General features: G+C 36.9%; 1 protein-coding gene and 1 pseudogene across 9 annotated transcripts in view; both read left to right on the top strand.

Annotated features, from left to right (window-relative positions):
- Positions 1 to 14,649, top strand: part of CACNA2D1 (calcium voltage-gated channel auxiliary subunit alpha2delta 1) — a 539,106-nt gene that overhangs the window by 120,499 nt on the left and 403,958 nt on the right. The gene's annotated exons all lie outside the window — the stretch shown is intronic.
- On the top strand, positions 9,929 to 10,817 carry LOC103117793 (programmed cell death protein 2-like; annotated as a pseudogene).

Here is a 14,649-nt window from a genome sequence, read left to right on the forward strand (position 1 = left end):
TTTCTTGAATTCTGCATTTCTGTGTATCATTAGCCTCAACTCAGTTCATACTCTGTTTCACTGTAATCCATAGCTGTCCTGAGAGAAAAATAGGTGAATTTGAGCCAAGGACAAATTCTACCTCTTTCAAAATGTGGTTCTCCTTTTGAGTCACTTTTCTTCCTGACATTTATAATATATGACAACTGTAAGACATTTGCAACATATGCAGCATATTCACAGACACAGCACTGAACTTAAGAGAAAAGGTACTTTAGAGAGGCTATAGGCATCATAAATTCATGCAAGGTAGTACAAAGCATTTCTAATGAAATACGTACTGTAAAATGGCTATTCAAATTGTCTTAAATACCTACTGACTCTACACTAGCATTAGCATAGAACTTCCAGTCTTTTGATTCACAATTATGTTTTTACAGGTTAAAATCAGTTCCTTCATATTTCAATATGCTCAAAGATATAGATGTGAAGTGTGTCTAAATGTTTAGCATTCAGTACTTTTAATTAATCTAATTTTCACAAAAGTGTCTTCATAGAAGTATATATTTTCATTAGTAACTCACAAGATTATCCGGCTGATTTTTTTCTTTGCTATTGTGATCACATTATATTATGCAAATAAAATATTCATTATCTAAGGGGTATAAAGTTTAATATACTAATCTATTTACAAAAGAAGATGTTCTAAAGTAGAACATAAGGAACCATTGGTTATGCTGAATAGGAAGACAGCTAGACACACAGGCAACAAAAGAAGAGAATCTCCATTTCTACTCTCAAGAGTGCCCCTGAGAAGCCAAATGATAATGGATTCCTCTTTACCTGTTTGTCAAGGGAGATAGATAATCACACTGTCCCTTCCTCACAGAAATACTGTGAATATAAAACCAAATATAAAATGAAATGTGGAAGTATTAATAGATGATACAAATTTAAAGCTTATTATTTTAAAATGTAGTTTCATGCTTTTATTACTTTACAAAAGTCATCAAGTTGCTTTAAATTTATTTTAATTTAAAGTAATTACTTTTCAAGTACACATAGCCTTTTGTTGTTATTTCAAATGCTTTGGTTTTATTCGTGATTCTCTTGTTTCTCTCAATAATAAGATATTGCAGCTAATTCAGTTACTTTGATTATGTGGACACTTTAGCTCATAATTATTTTATGGGGAGAAATCACTTTTTTTTTTACTTAAAAAGAAATCTTTTTTGATTTCAGAATACACTATCAGTAATGTACATGGACTACCTTCACCCACCAGTGGATATTTTAAATGAAGTAAAATGAGTTTGGGACTTAGCTCACCAGATAGAAAGTGTGCCGTTCTATGTGTAATACTCTTTGTTTGATCCCCAATATGAAATGGGGTACTACAACATGTGAAAAGCTCCATGGATAGTCAATGGTGCTACAGAGTTTCTGTCTTTTCTTTCTCCCATTCTCTCTCCTCACCCCCGCCCTCTCTTTCTCTCTTTAATTAATTAATTTTTTATTTTCACTGCCACCAGGGTTATCATTGGGGCTTGTGCTAGCACTACAAACCCACCACTCTTGGCAGCCATTTTTCTTTTTTTGACAGGACAGAGAGAAATTGAAAGGGGAGGGGAGATAGAAAAAAAGACATTTGCAGATCTGCTTCACCGCTTGTGAAGTGGACCCCGGCATATGGAGAACAGGGGCTTGAACACTGGTCCTTGCATGTGTTAATAATGTATGCTTAACCAGTAGTGCCATCACCTACACTCCCCCTCCCTTCTTCCTTTTTCTATCAGAAATAAAAATAATGACAAAGTCGGTCTGGAAGTGATGGGATCTTCTTGATATCATGCAACCCCCCCTCCCCCACACACACACACCTTCACAAGCAAACAAAGCCCAAAGGTGGTTAGTTATATTCATTTTCAGAGTTACAGAAAAAAGTTAAAGGGGCTTATAATCTTATGATGACTCAGAAGATTTTTAAGTGTAGTGCTTAGTGCACAAAAATTAATGGTTTAAATTTTCTTCTTCTTTTTTTTTAATCTTACCATTCTGTTCCATTATCAAACAGTAATGGACTCTTAAGTCTTAAGTTATACTTTCAGTTGAGGGATTACTTATTGTTTCTCCAAATAATAGTGTAAGGAACAGTTAAAAATAAGTAGAGTGATACCTAGTGGCTTCATTCTTTTCTTGAATTGCACGAGGATGAGAGAAGCAGAAAACATAACACTGATAGAGTCAAATGTTAAATCCTTCTAGAATGCAAGTGAGTGTTAAGAAAGGCCACTATTTGTTATTAGTAGGGCACACACTCAATATGCAGCATATAGCTTTTTTTTTTCCTGAAAACATGCTTAATATCTTTATGTCTAGAATAGACATGTCAGCTGGGTTGACTTTGTTTCCTGAGAGCTATTTGCCAATGTTTGGAAATAACTGTGATTGTTACTACTGGGAAAGGGATAGGGGTATGCTACTGGGATCTTTGCCGCTGACATCTAGTTTTGACATAGGGTGCTGCTAAATGCCTTACAATGTATAAATGCCTTGCCACACAAATGCCCCCAAACCAAGAATTAATATTATAAAGATATCACTAGTGTGACTGCTTCTAAATTAAAGAGATCAAAGAATTAAAGGCAAGAACAAATATATGACATTCTTCTCTTTGTTCACATCCCCTTCATTCACATTCCTTCCAGGATGATATTTTCTTCAGGCAGAGAAAGAGGGGCAGAGACAGGAGGAAAGAAACCGTAGCATCTAAGATTCTTTAAATATAATAGGGGCTGTTGTTGAACCTGGACTGTGTTCATGGCAAAACAGTGCACTATCCAAATGAGCTATTTTGCCAGTTCAACATTCTTTAAATTTTTACAGATTATATATCAGCTTGATAAGCAGCCTAATTTGCTTTGAATAATCATTTGTTAGTAAGAGAACAGTTAAGAGCAAATTAAACTATTTTACTTTTTAAAATTCTTTTGTTGGCATTGAAATGAATGTAGGTCATTTGGGGTTAGGGATATTAAATAAGCAGTTCTCTCAGAGCCTGCAGTTAATTATTTTTTAATTTAGTTTTAATAGAGTCTAGTATGATCTCTTCCACATTTAATAGCATATGACTTTTCTGGTTAAAATACTCAACTCACAATTCACATATAGCTCTAGATGTGGAAAGGGAAGAGACTAGACTATTAATTTATCTCTCAACTTAAAAAAAGATAATAGCATTTTCTATATCTTAGTTTTGTATTTTTTTTTAAATCTGAATGTTCTTATGATTTTCCTCATGCATAAAATGTCATCAGTCTGAAAAAAAATGAAGGATCTCACAAAACTTTTTACACATTCACATTGTTATTTATTATATTTTATTATCTCTTTTCTTGGGACGACCTCTAGAATTTTACTTTTTTAAAAAATTCATTTAATGTAGTCACCATGTTGATGTGTAATATGGGAAAGGTGAGGAGGCTGTTCATTCATGCCTTTCCTTAGTTTTTTTTCTTATATCTTTAATATATTGCACAAACGTCTCACCAAAAATTTTCTATTAAGAAGAACAAGGATCATTAATAGTGTTTGTTGTGGAATGTTCAATTATGACCTCACCCTCCCTTAGTTAGTCTCTCTAAAAGACCATATCCCATTTGAAACATGAGTTGGGTTAGAGAGGTTTTTCAATGGTAGAGGCAGAAAATATTTAATAAACATGCTAGTATATGCTTACAGGCAGCAAAATATATATCAAAAACTATATAGAGAAAGTACACAAAAAAGAACCACAGTTTGTTAAAAACAAAGGTACAAATTATATAATGTTGTTCTTTTTAAAATTTTTATTAGTAATTCAACATTATTCCATAAAAATATTTCAGGGTTATGATTTTATACTGACAGTCTCTGTGTGTAAGCCACCACACTTTTCACCAGAGCTAAATGTTTCCTTCTCCCTTCCCAACCACCATATTCCTCAAAATGTTCAAGAGACAATTTGATGTGTGTGTGCGTGTGCATGTGCGTGTGCGTGTGTGTGTGTCTAGGTCATCTGCTTACAACAATGCCATTCATCTTATAAAGTGTATGCTTATACCTTTATAAACAAACTTCATTGGATTACTTTAACAGTTGATGCTGGCATTAGTTTTTTTTATCAGTTGTATTTGATTACTTTTTTAAAATCTTTATTTATGTATTATTGGATAGATATAGAGAGAAATTGAGAGGGGAGTGGGAGATAAGGAGAGAAAGAGACAGAGACACACCAGCAAGCCCTGCTTCGTGAGGCTTTCCCCTATAGGTGGGAGCCAGGGGCTTGAACTTGGGTCCTTGTGCACTGTAATGTGAGCATTTAACCAGGTGCTCCACCACCTGGCCCTATCAGTTATGTTAAATATAATTGATCATATACTTAATTGTACTATCCAGTAATACATTTTAAAAGCTTGAAACTTATTTGAGAGATCACATCATTTACCAGTTTAGTTAAAGAGAAGAGAGTTTGAAAAGATTTGGGAGTTAAGGCAAAAGTTGTTTAAAATTTCAGTTATTTTTCAAAGGAGGAAAACTGAGTGTTACTTCTGTTTTTGTTGGTAAGATCTAGCATCAGTTCAGGGCTAGTGCCACTGAAATCCTTTACCCTGGATGAAGAGCTCCCCCCTTATTTCAGTGTCTTTCTATGTAAGCCAGCTTAGATGGTGAGTAGCTTTGTGATAAATAAAAAGAAATGTTTTATTATACTTCTGAGTCATTGTGAAATTTCTTAATGGAACTTTGATGCCTAAAAGTGACTATGAAAACATATTATTCTTTTATGTTAATTCATCTTTTGGAAACAAGACATTCTTAGTTGTTAAGGAACGGATAGTTCAAAAACCAAAGGCACAGTTAATAAACAAGAGAAAAAGTGAATATCGCAAACCTAACTAAAAGTAAGTGAAACTCACTTTGTGAGTATCGGAAGAAGTTGAAGCAAAAATGCACTCTTGCCTACATTAGAATTAAAGGCAAATGAATGTGTTCTTGTTGGCCAAGAAAGTAGAAAATGGTAGGGGTTATGATACAAACTTTTTTAAATTCCACCTTACATTGTTATGAGGTAGAATTCTATTAAATCAATACATCTATAAGTTTATACAGTGTATGCACATATATTTTGATATGTCTATCTTTCTATCTATACTTCTTAAAAAATACCACACAGTGGTCCGGGAGGTGGCGCAGAGGTAAAGCACTGGACTCTCAAGCGTGAGGTCCCAAGTTCAATCCCCGGCAGCACATGTACCAGAGTGATGTCTGGTTCTTTCTCTCTCTCCTATCTTTCTCATAAATAAATAAAATCTTAAAAAAAAAAATACCACACAATTTGGGTGGAGCTGGGCGGTGGCATAGCAGTTTAAGTGCACATGGTGGAAAGTGTATGGACCAGCACAAGGATCCCAGTTCGAGCTCCTGGCTCCCGACCTGCAGGGGAGTCGCTTCACAGGCAGTGAAGCAGGTCTGTAGGTGTCTGTCTTTCTCTCCCCTTCTCTGTCTTCCCATCTTCTCTCGATTTCTCTGTCCTATACAACAACAATGAGAGCAATAACAACACCAATAACAACTAAAATAAACAACAAGGGCAATAAAAGGGAAAGAAATAAAAAAAAGTACCACACAATTGTGGAAGTTAGGAGAATCCTGAGATAATTTCATTATTTTATAAAGTCTGACATTAACTGTGTATTTATCGTTATAGACCTCATTTTTTCATATAAACGAAAATAATAATCTAGTGACTAATGAATTGAAAGTACAAAGTTGGAAATAATAATAATGACTACAACATTTAAAGCATGGGGTTTACCCTAGCATTTTTATTTCATGGGGATTAATCTGTTACAGGGTTTATAGAAATACTCAAAACATAAAAGTAGTACATTTAAGTCAACTTGTAAAGGGTCTGTGTTTCAGGAGAACTCAGGTGATTTAAAGTTACTTTTGTGGGAGTCAGGTTGTAGTACAGCTGGTTAAGTGCATGTGTCACCATGCACAGGGACTCCAGCTTAAACTCCAGGTCCTCAGTTGCAGGAAGAAATCTTGATGAGTGGTGGAGCAGTGCTGCAGATGTTTCTTTCTCCATCTTCATCCCTTTTCCCTCCTAATTTTTTTCTGAATAAATAAATAAAGTTTAAAAATATATAAAAAAGTTAGTTTTGCGGGTGTAAGGATAGTCCAGTGCCAAGGCAGCCTTAATATCTTGATTATTATTGTATTTTATCAGGGAATGTTTCACAACTAACCCATTGTGCTAGTTTTCTATTCTTAGTGTCACAACTTGTCATAAATTTACTGGCCTACAGCCACACAGATTTATTAACTTAAAATCCTGTAGATCTATGAATCAGATGTTCAATCCCCCCCGTCTTCCAAATCAGTAACTTGAAATTGATGTCCTTTTGTGCTGCTCCCTTTCTGCTGCTGTCTTGTATAGCCATGTGTTATATTTTTCCATTGTAATGGACCCTTTCGATTACCTTGGGGTTATCAGAACAATCCAGGATAATCTCCTTTTCTTTAAATTCAGTGGATTAGGAAAACTTAATTCAACCTGCAAATTAATTCCCCTTTGGCATGTAAGAACATATTCACAGATTCTGTAGATTAGGACGTGGATATCTTTGGAAGACCATCACTCCATCTCCGATAGACATCACTGCTGTCATTAGTAATACTGCTTTCCCTCATATCTTTTCCCTCATATCTTTTTTTCTGCCCTTACACATTCAAGTGCTCTCCTATGGTAGGAGAATGTGGTTAGTAAGGAATGTTGTTATTATTTATTTAGATTATTCATACCTTTATCTTTGCAGGTCTGATTACAAAGTTAGTTGCTTCTACATTTGATGGGTTCTAGGTCCAAGTGCAAGGTCATATATTAGAGTATCATCACCTATATATAAAAAAACTCTTAAAAGTTCTTCCTTCATAAAAGAATTCTTTCATAAGTTATTTAGAGAGAGGATTATAAGTGTGGATGATATCAGTTGCTTGTCTAAAATAAGTATCATGAGAGGAAATTAATGAGAAGATATTGAGCTAAGAGTATTGTCATTTTACATACATAATATTTAATATGTGGGATGGAGTTAGTGAAGCAGTAATATACCAGACTTGTATGCTTGAAGCCCCAGTAGCTCTAGGTTCACTTCTTGACTTCAAAATATGCCAGAACTGAGCAGTCTTCTGATATTTCTCTCTGTGTGTTTCATAAAACAAAGCAATATATATTTCAAAAAGATTTAATATGTGAAAACCAGAATTTCTCTTGAAGAAACTTTGTGGGGAAGGGCCCACTGTCTGGGAAGTCCAAGCCATTATTTCCATGAGAGTTTGAGTGGGTTCACCCTGGTGCTCTGAAATTTGTTTCTTTACATCTGAATACTGGGGGAATTTATTTGATAAGATGTCGAGTGAATTTGCTCCTCTGCTCCCTTCACATAAACAATGATAGCTCTAAAGAACTTGATCAATTGTCCTCAACCTGTGTGATTTTCACACAGTCTTTTCTGATTCTGTGAAGGATGCTTCCAGCTGTTCATTTTCCATTTTTCACTTGGGGGGCACCATGATATACTCCTGATACTGATATTTTATTCTCACCTACTCTCTTCTTCACCTCAAGGGACTTTCCTGTAGTTTCATATGATGCTGAAGCCCAGAGGTAGCTAGGGCATAGAATGTCAGTGTAGAATTATTTTGCCTAACCTGGCCACATTATCATTTCACCTCCTTCTATTCTGAGTTATAGTTTGCTCCTTTCTAAAGTGAAACTGGACATAAAAAAATCCCTCTATGCTGATATCTCATTAATGAGTATAGTATTCTGATAAAGTAGTCGATTAAATTTTCACTATACACTTAAGATGGTGTAAGGGCAGGGAAGATAGTGCAGTGACAGCACATATGACTTGCAAGCCAGAGATCCCATGTTGGTTCCTCACTGCCAACAATATTCAAAACTGATTTGTGTTTAAGAAGATTGCTTAAAAGTGGGGCTGAATTTAACATTCTAGCTCATGCAAAACTTTCAGGCTTTCCAAGCTTTTAGGAAATATCTTTGAAGGTGTCTGTACTAATACATGGCATAATATTAAATATCATCACTCTGAAACTATTCACTGAGGAATCATATCAGTAAATAATACTATTTTTGTTATTTATTTATTTTTACCAGGGCATTGCTTATTTTTGGCTTTATCATGGTGGCATAGTTATTTTGTTACTAAAGTAAAACCTGATCTGTGAATGTAGCAGTGAAAACACATTAAGGCCAACGAAGTTTTAAGCTAGAATGTATAGGCAACAAATTTTATCTTTATTTTTTGTTGGATATAATTACCTTAATGACAGGAAAATTAAAGTATATGAAGATATTAATGAAGAAAAAAATCATAACCAATTTTCTTCTTGTGCTGCTTTCTATGTAGGAAAGAGACAGAGACCAATGTTTTACAACATATGAGAAACTGACATATAATTTGCATAGAGTTATCTAGTGCACCAAACTCCCATTATTTCCACCATATTGTTTTCCCCTCTCAGGACAGACTATTGGATAAAATGTTTATTCAGATTTGTTGTTGTTATTTATTTTTTTTTGTTTAATAGAGCACAGCTGTGGTGTGGTTGCAGATTGAACCAAGGACTTTGGTTATTGGGGCATGAAAGTCTTTTTGTACAACCATTATGCTGTCTTCCCAACCTAATTTATTAATTTTTAATTTTTGTTTTTTATTGGGGGATTAATAGTTTACAGAAAATACAGTTGATACATGTGTAAAATTTCTCAGTTTTATGCAAAACACTCTTACCCCCAGCTTAAGTCTTTCTTCACCATCATGTACTAGGAACTGAAAGTTCTCTCTCCAGCCCCTCACCCCCAGTCCTTTATTTTAGTGCAATACACTAAACACAGTCCAAGTTCTGCTTTGTGTTTTGCTTCTGATTTTTCAACTTTTGTTCATAAGTGAAACCATCCCATATTTATCTTTCTCTTTCTGGCTTATCTCTCTCAACATGAAGGTTAATTCATCATTCTTAATAGCTGATTAGTATTCCATTGTGTATATATTTTATAACTCTTTCAGCCACTCATCTGTTGTTGGGCACCTGAGTTGCTTATAGGTTTGGACTATTACAAATTGTGCTATGAACATAGGTATGCACCGATATTTTGGATGGATGTGTTTGACTCCTTAGGATATATTCCCAGGAGAGGAATTGCAGAGTCACAGGGTAGGTCCACTTGTAGCCTTCTGAGAGTTCTCCAGACTGTTCTTTACAGGGTTGGACAGACTAACAGTCCTACCAGCAGTGCAGGAGGATTCCTTTGTTCCCACAACCTCTCCAGCATTTATTATCCTTTCTGATGTATATCATTCTAACAGGAGTGAAGTGGTATCTCACTGTTAATCTTTATTTGCATTTCTCTGACAAGCAATGACTTGGAGCATTTTTTTTATATGTGGACCAAAATTTTGGATCTCTTTTTTGGTGAATATTCTGTTAATATCTTCTCTCCACTTTTAAATAGAGTTTTTTCTTTTGTTGTCGAGTTTGCAATTTACTTTTGTGTGTGGTGAAATGTAGTGGTTCAGTTTCATTCTTCTGCATGTTTCATTCAATTTTCCCAATACCACCTGTTTTAGAAACTTTGTCCAGTTACTTTTATTTTAAAGGAAAAATAGGAAAATTAGAAAAGATGCTTATGTTTAAAGATACTTATGGTTAGATATGTTAACATGTAGAAAAACAAATTATTTTAGTGTTGGAGAATATTATAAACGTATGTACATTACGAATATATTGGGTTTTTTGGAAATTTATGACACTTTTTTTTTGTATGAAAAAAATGCATCATGACTTTCCCAACTTAATTGATTCAAAACTTACTTAAGTCATGGCGGCCGTGGGGCCCTGGGCTGCCAGGCTGGGATTCGCAGAGGAGGCCCCAGGGTGGCGACAGCAGCTTGAGCAGTTCCCCAGCCAAGTGGGCTGGCTGCCCATGTGAGGGTGGCTGGGAAAGGTGGGGCTTTGGGCGCTTGCCTGTGCACTGTGCGGATGGCCGCCCGCCCTCATGCTGCAGGTGTATGCGCGGCTGCTGGGCAGAGCAGGCACCTTCCTCCGCGGCCTCCTCCTCTTCCGCCGTTCTGCGTGGGCCTGCAGGGTGTTTAGGAAACAGCTACTCAGGCAAAATGACATCTTGTCCTATGAGCTACCTCCTGAGAACCCTCCCCAGGAAACGGAGGACTCTGAGTGCCCTCAGATCAAGTCCAGCCATGCTCACTTCTGCTGGGTCTGTGGTTGTTTAAGACCCAAAACCTGCTATCGATGCCACCGAGCGCGTTACTGAAGCGAGGAGCAACCAGACTCTAGACTGGCGGTTGGGACACAAGCAGGCTTCTGCCCAGTCAGGTAATTTGGGCGATATGGTTCCAGATCACAACTTCCTCTTTCCAGAATTTGAAATAGTAGTAGAGACAGAAGATGAGGTCTTGTCTGAGGATGTGGAAAAAGAAGATGACGCCGAGGTTAACAGAGAGCATGGCTGGAACGCCTAAAAACATGTTTGATTCCACGAGGAAGCAAGAATCCGGGGAAGATAACATTTTCCGGTAGTTTAAGAGTAAGATAGCCCATAAGCCAGAATAGAGGGAGTCCCACTGTCTGGATTTCTGGCAAAAATATTTCTCAGGAAAAGGACATTCCCAACAGTCCCTGTGGTGCCAATATTTGAATTTCAGGTGCTGCCTCAGCAGCTCAGCTACCTGAAAGTTGACAGGCTGTGAGCGAGGAATTCGTTTGGTAGCAGGACATCACGGATACCTCGTAGAGCTGACACCGGGTGCTAGTAACTCTGCAGCCCGTTTTAGGACTTTAACTAAAGGGAGAGAACTATACCGCCCATCAATAGATGTGTGTCTAGGTATTAATTAGTGAAACAATAGGTTTCACCCACAGGGATGAGGTTTGGATATGTCTAGGCAAGAAGAGATGGCGGCTACGAGTTCCGAGATACATGGATTTAAAATATGTTTTGAAGGGGCTGGGCAGTGGCGCAGCGTGTTAAGTGCATGTGGCGCGAAGCGAAGCACAAGGGCCAGCAGTAAGATCTGGTTCCAGCCCCCGGCTTCCCACCTGCAGGGGTGTCGCTTCACAGGCAGTGAAACAGGTGTGCAGATGTCTTTCTTTCTCTCCACCTCTCTGCCTTCCCCTCCTCTCTCCATTTCTCTTTGTCCTGTCCAACAATAACATCAATAATAACTACAACAATAATAACAACAATAAAAAACCAAGATTAACAAAAGGAAATAAATATTTAAATATATTTTGATATGTGTTGGTAAAAAAAAAAGTTTATGTGTGTGTACAGAAATTGGAAAGAGGGAGCAGCAGGTTAAGTGCACGTGGCGCAGAGCCCAAGGACCGGCTAAAGATCCAGGTTCTTGCCCCTGGCTCCCCACCTGCAGGGGGGTCGCTTCACAGGCAGTGAAGCAGGTCTGTAGGTGACTATCTTTCTCTACCCCTCCTCTCTCCATTTCTGTCTGTCCTATCTAACAACGAAGACACCAGTAACAACACCAAGAATAATTACAATAACAATAAAAAGACAACAAGGGCAACAAAAGGGAAAATAAATAAATAAAATTAAAAATAAAAGAAAAAAGGTAAAATCTTAAAAAAAAAAGAAATTGGAAAGAATGGATAATTAAGGGGCTGGGTGGTGGCGCACCTGGTTGAGCACACATGACACAATGCTCAAGGACCTGGGTCCACACCTGCAGAGGGAAAGCTTTGCATGTGGTGAATCAATGTTGTAGGTTTCTCTCTCCTGTCTCTACCATCCCCTTCTGTCGTATGCTTTACATTGGCTTGTTCTAGCCCTCCCCCTCCAAGAGAATTGGATGAGTCCTGTTAATTTCGCGGGCCTGCTTGGCCCCGCCCCAAGGGACCCTGGGAGAGGGTTCCGGAGTCCGAGAGTTCCTGAGTTCCCCAGTGACAGAGTTCCTGAGTTCCGGAGTGCGAGGGTGCGAGAGTTTCTGAGTTCGAGAGTAAGAAAGAGGGTTCCTGAGTTCGAGAGTGCCAGAGTTTCAGAGGGTTCCCCAGTAAGAGAGTTCTAGAGTTCCAGAGTTGGAGAGTTCCTGAGTTCGAGAGTAAGAGGGAGTGCTTGTGCCGCCGCAAAGAGACAGCAGAGTTCTGTTTGGTGATTAGTTTGTCTTAATTTGTGAATCGTTGTTCCTGAATAAAGAAATACAGCTGCCCTGCCCAGCCGTTGTCTCCGCGTCTCTGTTACCCGCCCGTGAAGCAAGCCAGCCCGGCAAGAGCCTCAGAAATTTTAACAACACCCTTCCTTCTCAATTTCTGACGGTCTTTATCCAATAAATAAATAAAGATAACAAAATTAAAAAATATTAATAAAAAATAAAATGACTTCCAATGAAAGGTAGGGCTAAGTTATCTGTTAACTTGTACGATTCTGTGTATCATAATAATAGCGCATTTTCTGCAGTACTGGGGAGATTCTCAGCCAACTAGAGGACAGGACTTAGAAGTCTGGGCTTGGAGATCAGTCCCTAGCCCTGCTAGTCATGAGGATGCTTTGGTTCTTGTTAATAAGTAAATAAATAGATATATTAAAAAACTTACTTGAAATCTTTTCTTCTGAAAACCGTTTACTTATACCAGATGACCTTTTGAATTATATTAAGTATACTTTTTGCAATAGCAACACATTTATTCTTTAAAGCCAGAAGCAGTAATTAGTTCTTTTGTTGTGTCAATTATGACTTTAATAAAATTCTAATTACAATATTTCAAATGAAGTTTTATACATACAAATATTACAGTTGGTTATTACATTGGGGTTTTTATGCCTAAGTTCCTTGACTTCATTTATTTATTTGTCATCTAGAATTGAAAATAATTTAATATTGCAGAGTGTCCTAGAAATACAGTTTAGAGGGGCCACACTTGGTTGAGTGCACGTTACAATGTGCAAGGACCTGAGTTCTAGCCCCTGGGAATCCAGGGGCAAAGCTTTGCTAGTGGTGAAGCAGTGTTGTAGGTGTCTCCCTGTCTCTCTTTCTCTCTGTCACTGCCTTCCCTTTCAATTTCTAGCTGTCTCTATCCAATAAATAAATAAAGATAAAAAATTTAAAGAAAGAAATAAACTTTGAGAGAATTTTCTTCAATATTCACATACATATTTGAACTTATTTTTGTGAAAATATATGCTTACTTTGATGAAATATTACTTTTGATTTATAATTGACTAAATTTTAAGGCAATGTTTCTGAAATATGTAGTTAGTGATTTGATAAATAACTTTCTTTGTAGTATATAATGCAAAGTACAGAATGTGTTCAATAAGTTATAATCTAGTTTCTGTACCATAGTAAGAAATCTAGAGTTCATGCGGAAATGAGTATTGAATTTTTAGTAAAGATCTTGACTGCTTCTCACACTGATTAGCTGTAATGTTTTTGCTGCAAAGAACCACATATTAAAGTGATATTAAGACTTATCTACTGATACCACAGATACATTAATTCATTCCTGAATTCATATTTTGTGCATATTATTTTGGACTGATATGAAAGGTAGTCTTGTATTAAGTGGATGACCTAGGTCTTTAAAATAGTACTCAATGATCTAACCTCAGCAAAGAGCATGTGCTGATCAATAATAGGCAGAATACTGAATGAGCCGTAAATATTGAGATCTACATGACTAAATTAATGTATTTTAAGTGGTAATAGTGAAAACTGTAACTTTGGGACAAACTTAATAGTTAAAGTAAGTCACAATTTCAGGAGCAAAGCTTGTTTTAAATCTTCAAAATGTGTTAAATTTTAATTATCTAAATAAAATATTTATTAGTTCATGTAGAGCTAATATGATCTGTTACAAATAAAAGTTAGCATATGCATCTGCTTATTTGAATCCAGTGCTCACCAGTAGTATCTATGCTCAGCTGGGACTAGACTCTAGGACCTGTTGGTAGTGAGCAAAATGCTGGAATCATGCCAGGGAACTGCAGGCTTGAGCTGGTTCCTGAATGTGCCTGGATTCACTTCTCAGAAGATGCTAAAAATCTGCCAGGCTTTGGCTTTCAAAGATGGTTTAGTCATGCATGTAAAACCCATCTGTTGGATGCATAAGGGATTTCCTTCTCAGCTCAGACCTCTAGCCACAAACAATTCCATTTTTTCCTGTTTCTTTAATCCTTTACCTTCTGCCAGGAGGGCATAGGCTCTGTAAACTAGGTTCATCTTATGCTACTCCAGGGAATTCCTTCCATAGACACTGACGTGAGCCAGAAATGTAATCCAATTCTTCTTCTGCTGCCTAGTTTATTTCAGTGTATTTTAATTCAGCGATTATAAAGGGTTTAATTTAGTAATAAGCGATCTTCACACTATTTCAATTTTAACCAAAATATATGGTAAACTATAGTGACTTTCACTTCTCTGTAAAATGAAATATACTGTGAGGCTGTTCCTTAGCAGAGGCTTCTTTTTCCCCCCACGATTTTTATTAGCATGTACTTTAACTTCTGTGATTGCTGGGAGGGAAAACAGTGGAAAGTCTCTCACAATTTGTTAGCACAGTTTTTTCTTC

Source organism: Erinaceus europaeus, chromosome 8 (genome assembly GCF_950295315.1).
Source record: "Erinaceus europaeus chromosome 8, mEriEur2.1, whole genome shotgun sequence".
Classification (NCBI taxonomy): domain Eukaryota; kingdom Metazoa; phylum Chordata; class Mammalia; order Eulipotyphla; family Erinaceidae; genus Erinaceus; species Erinaceus europaeus.